The sequence below is a fragment of the Arachis duranensis genome, chromosome 9, assembly GCF_000817695.3.
Source record: "Arachis duranensis cultivar V14167 chromosome 9, aradu.V14167.gnm2.J7QH, whole genome shotgun sequence".
NCBI classification, from domain to species: domain Eukaryota; kingdom Viridiplantae; phylum Streptophyta; class Magnoliopsida; order Fabales; family Fabaceae; genus Arachis; species Arachis duranensis.
In genome coordinates, this window is record NC_029780.3 from 118541407 (window position 1) to 118551878 (window position 10472).

The window sequence follows — 10472 nt, forward strand, 5'->3', positions numbered from 1 at the left end:
ATACAAGTCGCCATTAGTATTTTACTCTTTTATTATTTATTTATATTTTATTTTTGTATAATCCTTTCGTCTTCAGATACTAGAAAATTATTTTTTGGTTTAATTATTTTTTTAATTTTTATAATTTGATCAAATTGTTAATTAGATTTTTATAATTTATTAATTAAATTTTTATATTATTTTTAATTTTATAATTAAGTCCTTTCTAGAAAAAATATATTTTTAACAAAAAATAATATGTTCAAATACAAATAAAAAATATAAAAATCTAATTAAAAATTTAATAAAACTATAAAAACTAATAAAATATAGGTTAAGTTAATTATAACTCTTTGATTCACTACGATAAAAAATTGACGGTTGCTTTTCTCTCCGTACATTTCTCATCGCCAGACTTCTACCTTCTTCATGACTACTAATGAAAGGTCAAAAAACATACCCAACGACCACCAAACCATTGAATAAGAGTATGACCTCTTGCAATGAAGCATCAAGAAAGTGAAAAGGGATGAAGATTGATTTACTAGATCCAATATCCTCATCCCAAGAGTTGAAGACTGGATGCAAGATGAATTGAAATCAGGGAGAAGATCTTATGTCAACATGGTTCGTGGAAATGAACCTGGGACTGAGGTCAGGTTAGTTGACTCTGAAGATGATGATATATTGATATGTCCAATAAAAAAGACATTCAATGTGAGATTGCCCCTAAAATTGAAAAAGAAGAAAATAGGAATAAGAAGGACAACACTAGCAAATCGAAAATCAAAGTAGTGGACTTTGGAAAAGATCTCTTTAATATTCTTATCAGTGAAGCGCGGAACATGAACTATGAAAATCCTGGTGGAGGTACCTAATAGTTAAACTGTTAGAAAGAAAACTAGGCTACATTGCAATGAAGATGAGGTTGGAAGCCTTGTGGGGCAGATTTGGTGGGATTGAAGTTATTGATCTAGGAAACAACTTTTACATAGTCACGTTTTATGCTCAAGATGATCTAGATCATGCTATTTCTAGATGGTCCCTGAAAAATATACGATCACTACCTAGCTATTAGGCAATGGAAACCAAATTTTAAGTCTCTTAACACAACCATAGATAAAATTATAGCATGGGTTGGATTACTAGGGCTCCTCGTAGAACTCTATAATGACAAAATCTTGAGAAAGATATGAGATCTTATTGGAAAAACCAGCAAAGTTGATTATAATACTTTTCATCTTTGTAAAGAAAAATTTGCTAGATTATGTATCGAGGTTGATCTAACCAAACCTCTATTTGGGAGATATATGGTCAATAAAAAATTTTATCATATAAAATACAAAAGCATCAGATTTATTTTGCATACGGTAAAGCCAATCATGACCAAAAGAACTATGTGATGAGAAAAAAGAGAGAAGATCAAACCAATGTAATTCTTAATACCGAGAATAATCAAGTGGGAGCTGAAACCAACAATAAAGACCAAGCGGGAGGCAACAATCAAGTGAAATAAGATAAAAATGAAGAAGCCAAAAGAAAGAAAAAAGAAAAAGCCATAATGACTCAAAGCATGGATAACTTTGGACCCTAAATAGTGGTACAGAGGCAGATAAGGGGAAAATGAATTAAAAGAGGAGAGCAATAAGAATGGAGTAGGAATAGCAAGATCACAGAAAAAAAGAAAGATAATAAATCAATATTCAGTATCTTCGAAGTAGAAGAACCACAACAAGAAATTGAAGAACCACAAGCAAACAACAAAGTTAACAAAATCCACAACAACAATTACCTAAACCAGCAACAGAAATCAAAAGCTAGACCCCAACTAAAATAACAAATAGTAGCCACAAGAGGAAACAAGACCAAAAACACAAGCTCCCAAACCAAACCAAATAAAGAGAAAAAACCAGTTACAAGGACTCACAACGAACCTTAGCTAGAAATAGAAACCATAAATGTCCTTAGAACCTAACAAATAGCAACCTACAAAGAAAATTGGATAGAAGTTAATGATGATACTCAGGAACAGATTAAACAAGTTATAAATAAAGAGAAAAACACACAACAAATAATAGAAGAAGACAAACACCTGACCCCATATACCAAGAAGTAAACAGAGAAGACGATGTGGCTACGAAGATTAAAAAAGAAATATCAAAGCTAGTTGAAGGGGTAGATTTTGATACTCTGCCTAGCAAGGAATGGAATAGAGAGGACACTGCTGGCATGCAATTAAATTAGCCCTTATGTTTTGACTTTTCCCAATGATGATTATGTCATGGAATGTAAAAAGTTCAGCTACTACGACTTTTATGTGCACCTTCAAAGAATATATGAGACAATACAAGTCTGACATTGTTATATTGCTGGAGACAAGGATTAATGGTGATAATGCTATTAACACCATTAGAAACATGGGTTTTAGCTATCGAAGAAGCACAAGGGTTTGCTGGTTGCATTTGAATATGCTGAAATGCTGGTGAGTACAATATTGCCCCAATTGAATAACATCCACAATTTATTCATACAAGAGTTAAAAAACCTCATGAGAGAAGACTGGTGCCTCACGACAGTCTATGCCAGCCCTCAAAACCAAAATAGAAGAACTCTTTGGCTTCTCATTCAAAACACTGTGGATATATGAATAAGGATTGGCTTGTCATAGGAGATTTCAATGAAATTAAAGACATTACAAAGAAGAAAGGCGGTGGCAGCACTGATACCAGAGCCTATAGGAATTTTGCGGCTTGGATCAATAATTGTGGCCTTATTGACTTGGGCTTTTTGGGCTCGAGATATACATGGAAAGGGCTGCAATGGGAAGATAGGATAGAATTTTCAAGAAACTTAACAGAGTCCTTGCAAACCCTAGTGGAGACTGTTCTATCAAGGACCGATGGTTAATGGTCTCCCTAGGTCCAATTCTCACCATCACCCTATCCTTATTACTCAGGGATAAGGAATGGACAGAAACGAAAATATACCCTTTAGATTCGAGCTTATGTGGGCAACACACCCTGAGTATGATAATTTGCTTCGACAGCACTAGAAGAAGAATGATACCTTCATTAGCAACCTCAACAATATTAGAACATAACTCAACAACTAGAATAGATACACTTTTGAAAACATCTTCAAAGTAAAAATGGGATCATGAATAGATTGGCAGGCATCCAGAGACACCACACCTATGAAAACAATCCTTTCTTAGATCAGCTTGAGACATCTTTTCAGAAGAATTTGAATGACATGCTAGATAAAGAAAAAATCTTTTAGCTATAGAAATTTAGAGAGCAATGGATCACAGAGGGAAACATGAACACTAGATTCTACCTTACAAAAATATCATCAGAAAGAGGAAAAACAAAATCCTAAAACTAAGAAACCAGAAAAGCAATTGGATAGAAAAGGAGCAGCAATTGAAAAATCACATAGTGGACTACTTTCTTAATTTTTACAAAAAAGAGGTAATGAGAGTTCGTTCACATATTTTGACAAATCCTTATCCTGATCTGGATTTATCTACTTGCAGGGCAGTGGAAATAACCCCTATAGATAAGGAGATTAAAAAAACACTTTATAGCATAAGCTCTCTCAAAGCTCCAGGAGAGAATGACTGTCTAAATGCTTTTTACAAAAATAACTAGGACCTCTTGAGCAGGAAGATGTGTGAACACATCAAGGATTCCTGGAATAACCCAGATCTAATACAGAATTAATTGGAGTTTTATCAAGCAAAGGCTAATCAATTTCAAACTCCCTACCAAGTTCATCAACATCATTATGGGAGGGGTCAATTCAGTCAGTTACAATGTTTGTGGAATGGAAGCAAAACCAAAGATTTCATACCTAGTAGGGGTGTGAGGTAGGGAGACCCCATATCTCCCTATCTCTTTATAATTTGCATAGATTATCTATCCCAGCACATTAAAAAAGAAGTGGATGTTGGGAACTAAAACCCTATCAAGGTGGGGAGAAATGGCCCAAAAATCTCTCACCTAATGTTCGTGGAGGATCTCCTTCTGTTCGCAGAAGCTTCTACTAGTTAGATCACTAAAATTAAAGAAGTATTGGATAACTTCCACACAGCGACAAGGATAAAAGTCAATAAAGTTAAATTCACCATAGTGTTCTCCAAAAATACAGCACCTCAAACCAAATAGGATATCACTAGTAAAATTGAATTCAAGGAGAGCAGTGCCCTGAAAAGGTATCTTGCGCCATGATAAACAACAATAGAAAAGGCAAAGATAATTTCAAGACCATTATTGAAAGAGTCCAAAGTAAACTGAAAAGGGTAGAAAAGTAAGCGCTTATCCCTTGCGAGAAGGATTACGTTAGCTCAATCGGCCACTAGTCTGACGATGAATTTTGATATGCAAAATGGGAGAGTGCTTAAGAGCATTTTCTATGAGATTGAGAAACTACAAAGAGGCTTTATATGGGGAGACACTTAAAATAAAAAGAGACTACATGCTATATGATGGAAAACTCTTTGCAGTCCGAAACATGAAAGGGGATTGGGTTTGAGAAAACTCAATGTTATGAATGATGCCTTCCTTATGAAGATCATCTAGCAACTCAGTAGAAAACCAGACCCTATATGGACAAAGGTTATAAGACATAAATATTGCAGTGGAAGTAGACAAATCACTCAACCAAGATCTAGAAGTACGGACTCACCTTTATGGAGAGAATTTGTCAAAATTTAGCCTGATTACACAAAGAATAAAATTTGCCACATTGAGGATGGATTCTCTACAAATTTTTTGTGAGACCCCTGGATGGAAGACACCAATAACCTGCTCGAAGTTGTAACACAAAATATTTCAGATACTAAATTATCTGTTTGAGAATGGATTAACAACAGAAGAGAATGAGATATTAATAAACTTAAAGAGTATTTATCGAAAGACATGGTGACAAAGATTATAACTTCTTCACCAACATCCCCTGAATAGGACGAGGACACCAAGGGCTGAAAGCACATAAAAAAATGGAGACTTTTCCATTGGATCCACATACAAAGCACTGGAGAAATGGACAAAATCTCAAGAAAACTATTGGACTAAAGTTTGGAAATAGGAAGGACCTCAGAAGTCAAAAACTCTAGTGTGGAGACTATTACATAACATATTGTTAACTAATCAAAGAAAAGCATGTTTTTAGAGGAGAGGATACCTGTCATAGCTACAGAACTCAGACTGAGGACATAATGTATGCCTTCAAAAATTGCCCAATTGTGTCAAGGATATGGATAAATATGATAAAACCAGAGGCAGTGCAAGCATTCTTTGTAATCAATTTGAAGGATTGAGTTTCTCTCAACCTCAACAATAAACTTGGGAACTCACCAGGCATGAATTGAAAAGATGTCTTCATTGTCACTAGTTGGAACCTGTGAAACTGGCGCAATAGAGAAATCAATGAGAATGGTTATCGAAGACCCTTACATGCAAGCAGAAAAAATTTAAAGAGGGTAGAAGAAATTTGGGAAACATTCAACAGGAAGAAGATTTTAGCTTTTGAAAGTCTAAAAAAAACCATTCAACTCGGATGGAATCGTTCTCAAGTTTAATGGGTTGCATTGAACACAGACTATACCATGGAAGGAACGGCGATAAAGGGAGATGTGGTGATCTCCTTAGATACAGCGACAAAAAGTGGATCGACGGCTTCTTTTTTTTGATTGGGCGCTGTTTAGCTTACAAGGCCGAACTATGGGGCATTTTGAAAGGAATGGATCTAGTGTGGGATTTGAAAATAAGAAAGTTAGTGGTAGAATGTGATTCTCAAGTTGTCGTTTCTTTGATTAATAACAAGAAAGATCTTAATAAATACCCAAATACTTTACTTAAAAATATCTGTTATTAAAAAAAAAATCTTGAAATATTTTTTTTGTAAATATATATAGCAACGACAATAAATATGTTGATTGCCTAGTTAAAAAAAAGTCTAAATTTAGATCCCAATTTTTATTTTTAAAATTTGTCTTAGAAGGAGGTTATTAGCATCTTAGTTTTAATAAATAAGAAATTGCTATGCCCGTTTAATATGCAATTGATCTTTTTTTTGGGCTGTATATAGCCCCGTTGTTTCAACCCAAAAAAAAGTACAGGTCAAGTAAAATTGGAAGAGACTTAAAAAGGAGACCTTATATATGTAATATATATATTAATAAAATCAATTGATTCAATAAAGATACTATACTTTAATTTGCTGAATAAAGTCATTATGGTCTTTAATAGTTCAATCTTCATTATCATATTTTGGAAGTATTGTTGTGCATAAAATATCAGATTAATATTACATCGAATCTATTCATTTCCCAAGTTTTAAGTTCATCTTAGATAAACACTTCATTATATGTACAATTGACACAAATATCAGCTGCGTATCCTTTTTAGTTTTAAACCCTCAATGAATGCAAATGCAAATGCAAGTGCATCATCAAATAATCATGGGGAAACACCTAAATTGGCCTCCGAAATTAAAAAAAAATTATATCTAATATTTTAGTTTTTAATAAATTTTTATTTTCTAAACGTCTTTAAAAATTTATTCTTGTCGTACACATTAATTCTTTTGTCATTCTCAATTAAATTTTAATATATATATTAAACAAATAATTTTTTAACAAATTTTATTATAAACAAGAGAGTTAAATTCCTAAAAATTATACTCTTAAGATAAATTAATTCCACACTCCTATTTCAAAATAATAGAAAGATTAATTTGTTGAGGTCTAAATTATCTGATATAAAATTCTTTGAAAATTAATTTAGATATTTATTCAATGATTATTTTCACTAATGACATTATTAATTGGAAGCCCCCCTTTAAATAGGTAGTTCTAGATTCACTGTTCATATATATGAGATGAAATAATACAACAGATAAAACAAAATTAGTAATTTAAATTTTAAAACACAAACAAGCCGACAAATAATTAAGCTCGCACAAACCTGCCTCAAGCCAAATATAACAGCGGTTTGACAATTCGAGATTAAAGGTCTCACTATTTTGGAGCCGCTTTGTTAGAAAAATATATTAATTATTTGAACAACACTTTGAGTTAATGCGATCTTCCGTATAAAAATTGTCAAAGGATTTTAGGTCAAGTTATTATCAGTTGTGACCAACTGACCACTGATCACACAAATATCTATCACGAGTTTGACTATGTTAATGAAAACTGTTTTGCTTTAGGGGTGGCAACGAAGAGAGTAGAGACGAATTTTTAATTTGTTCTATTTAATTTTATTTATCTTATAATAATTTGTATAAATTATATATTACATATATATCGGGATGGATAAGAGTGGATAGTATATAAATTCGTCCCATTCTACCTAAAAATCCACTCCAATATGGGACAAATAAATACCTATTTCGAACGGATAAAAATAAAATAAATACCCATAAATTTAGATAATGTTGCCATTTCTACTTTGCTCTCACTCAATGACATGCATAATGCATTACATTAAAAAGATGTTAGGAACCCTAAAAAAGTCTTTACATACTTTCTTTAACTTGAAAGTAAAGAATTATTTTTCAACAAATTAAACAGAGAACACTTATAATTCAAAATATTATCCATTCTTTTTTTTTTTTTTACTCAAGGGGGATTAATTCAACAAAGATGAGTTGATCTTTTTAGCAAACTTTATCCGTAAGTTAAGACTGAAAAAATTTAAAACTTTGGAGAATTATCTTGGAATTAGATTAAATTTTATTGTCTAACTTAGACATTTTCTCTTATTATTTTAACAAAATATTAAGTGCACAAAATAAAAATTAGATATTAAATTATTCATTATGTATTTATACATAAATACATATTTTGATTAATTTATTTTTAATATATATTTTATAAAACTGACTAATTTATTAGCTGATTTTTAATATATATATAGCATAATTGATTTTTTAATTTTTTTAAAAAAATACTTATTACTTTTATAAAAAATATTATTTATATACTAAAATTAATTATCAATGTTACGGTGGGTAACCGGAGATTAGTAGGATAGATGACGTTTGTTGGCCCAGTCACCTGCGGTTGGTAGTCTCCGAGATGGATCGCACACTGGAGCCTCCTTCCGACTTGTGTGAGTGAATGAATGGGGGGTGGTACCTGCAAAAACACTCCGATGCCTAAGTTAGCAAGAGTGTGAGCAGGTCTAGGGAGTATTGGGTTTAGAGATACCTGAGGGGTGTCAGTGTATTTATAGTGGTGAGCCAATAACCACCGTTGGAGTAGTGCCGTATCTTTAGGGTGTTAACCGTCCCATTATCTTAGGGAGGTTAAGATATGGCTTTATGAAGCAGTTAGAGAGATTTTAGGGGCGGTTACTCATTTGAATTGAGTGTTTATCTGCCAGCTAATCTCATGTCCGACTTCTTTAGAGCAAGTCGTGGTTGATACCGACTTCTTACGTGAAAGTCGGTACTTAGCTAGGCTTAATCCTTCAGATTAGGCCTTTTATTTGGACCTGGGCCTTTGACATTGGGCCAGGGTATGAACAGTGCCCCTACTTGAGCCCAAAGTCTCTTAGAGCTTGGGTTCAAGTATTTAACTCGGGTTCGTAGTCGACTTATTTGGAGGAAACATGGGTCTTATAAACCGACGTGATTTTCGCGACCTTTTTGTTTCTGACAGTTACGTCAATTCAAGCGTCGTGTCCGTTGGGGAAGTATTCAGGGATTTGAGGGCTTTGGTAACGGTGCAATCTCATTAATGACTGCTCCGCTTTTACCATTATGCCCCTTGGCATGTTTATAAATACTTTCCCTCTCTTTCATTTTTCCGTTTCTGCAATCTTTCAAACTTCTTCTTTCCTTGCTCGTGCTGCATTTTGGTGCTCGAAGATTTCTGCTTTTTCCAACCTTCACTTTTCGGACGAAGGTTAGTTTTACTTCTTTCACGTCATGCCTTATGTTTGCATGCTTTTGTTTTGTGGGTGGATAGGTTGGTCTGTAGATTTCGGCTTCGCATCCCCTCTCTTTAAGATAGGTTGGTCTGTAGATTCTGGCTTCGTATCTCTCCTCTTTAGGGACCGTGTTTTTTGATTTTCTTTTTCTTTTTTCTTTTTGTAGGTTTCTGTTACCTTTTATATAAAGAAAAAATGGCTTCTGTAGATGTTCTTTCTCAATGGGTTGATGTCACGGTCCTTGGGGAGGAACCCTTGGTCGACGCTGAGTTTATCACTTATCTTCGTACTCATCACAGGCTTTGTACTTCGGAGGAGGACGAGCCAAAATATGAGTTGATAACCCCAGGTCCGGAAGACCGGGTTGGTTTTGGGAGAGTTAATGAGGCGGCCCCTCATTTTTTCTTTATGTATGAATGTATGATCACCCGCTTGGGTGTTTTTCTTCCTTTCTCGGATTTCGAAATGTCTGTTTTGCGCCACTGTCGAGTTGCCCCTACTCAACTTCACCCCAATTCTTGGGGTTTTCTGAAGATTTATCAGTTTGTTAGTCACGCTTTGGACTTTCCGACTTCTTTGAGGATTTTCTTCTTTCTTTTCCATATGATTAAGCCCTTTAGTGGGCTAAACAACAAACAACAATGGGTATCCTTCCGAGCCATACAAGGTCGGAGGATTTTCACTCTTTTTGATGAATCCTTCCATGATTTCAAAAATTATTTTTTCAAAGTGCAAGCTGTAGAGAGTCACCACCTTTTTTTCCTGGATGAGCATTCTTCCCCTCGCTTTCCCCTTTATTGGCTGGAGGCCTCCCCTTGTGAAAAGTATGGTCTAGATGACCTGGACGAGGTGGAGGCGGCCATTGTGGGGTTTTTCCGAGAAACGTGGGGGAGGGCCCCCTACTTGGATACTAGGAAATTCCTTCAGGGGACGCCGACCTTTGTTCGGTCGCAACTAGGTAGTAAATGCATTTCCTATTTCCGACTTGTTTCTTTGAGTTTTTGCCGACTTGTAAATTTTGCTAATTTATTTCTTTTTGTAGATATGGCAAGGAAGAATGCTCAGGAATCTTACCAGAGGGTTCAGGAGGCTAAGGCAAAATCTCAGGCCAGGGCCGGTGGTGCCAGGGCAATCGTCTCCCCTCCTCCTCCTCCTCCTCCTCCTCAGAACGTGGGGACTCCCTCTCAGCCCATTGTGATTTCTTCTTCCAGCTTGACCCGACCACTTTCTTCTGCCCGACTTCTTCCTGAGCCAGAGAAGAAGAAGCGTAAGACTTTAGAGTCTGGCTCTTCTTTTGATGGTGGGGTTAAGGCGGATGCCCTTGCATTCGTCCGAAAGAACATCTATCCTCATATAAGCATGGATGATGTTTCTATTCGAAACCACCTCACCATTCTGGCTGAGGAGAGTTTTCGGGCGGCGGGTGTTTGTGGCAAGCTTTTGGATATCTTTGAGAAGACTCCCCTCAGCTCTTTGGGGGTAACCTCGAAGGTTGAGGAGTTGGAGGGGAGGCTTCTTGCTTACCAGGATCATGAGAGGGAGTTGAAGGAGGAG

General features: G+C 35.2%; 1 long non-coding RNA gene across 2 annotated transcripts in view; it reads right to left on the reverse strand.

Moving 5' to 3' along the window:
- LOC107467986 (uncharacterized) overlaps positions 1–5707 on the reverse strand; it is a 6319-nt gene extending 612 nt beyond the window's left edge. The window contains exons 1-5 of one of the 2 annotated variants that reach the window (XR_002367961.2): positions 5587–5707; positions 5337–5388; positions 5164–5205; positions 4666–4784; positions 722–1965 (exon numbers count right to left, since the gene is read on the reverse strand). This is a non-coding gene — a long non-coding RNA (uncharacterized LOC107467986). Of the gene's footprint in view, positions 1–721; positions 1966–4665; positions 4785–5163; positions 5206–5336; positions 5389–5586 lie in introns of those variants that run through there. The other variant, XR_002367964.2, reaches the window with a different exon arrangement.
- Positions 5708–10472: the final 4765 nt, after the last annotated feature.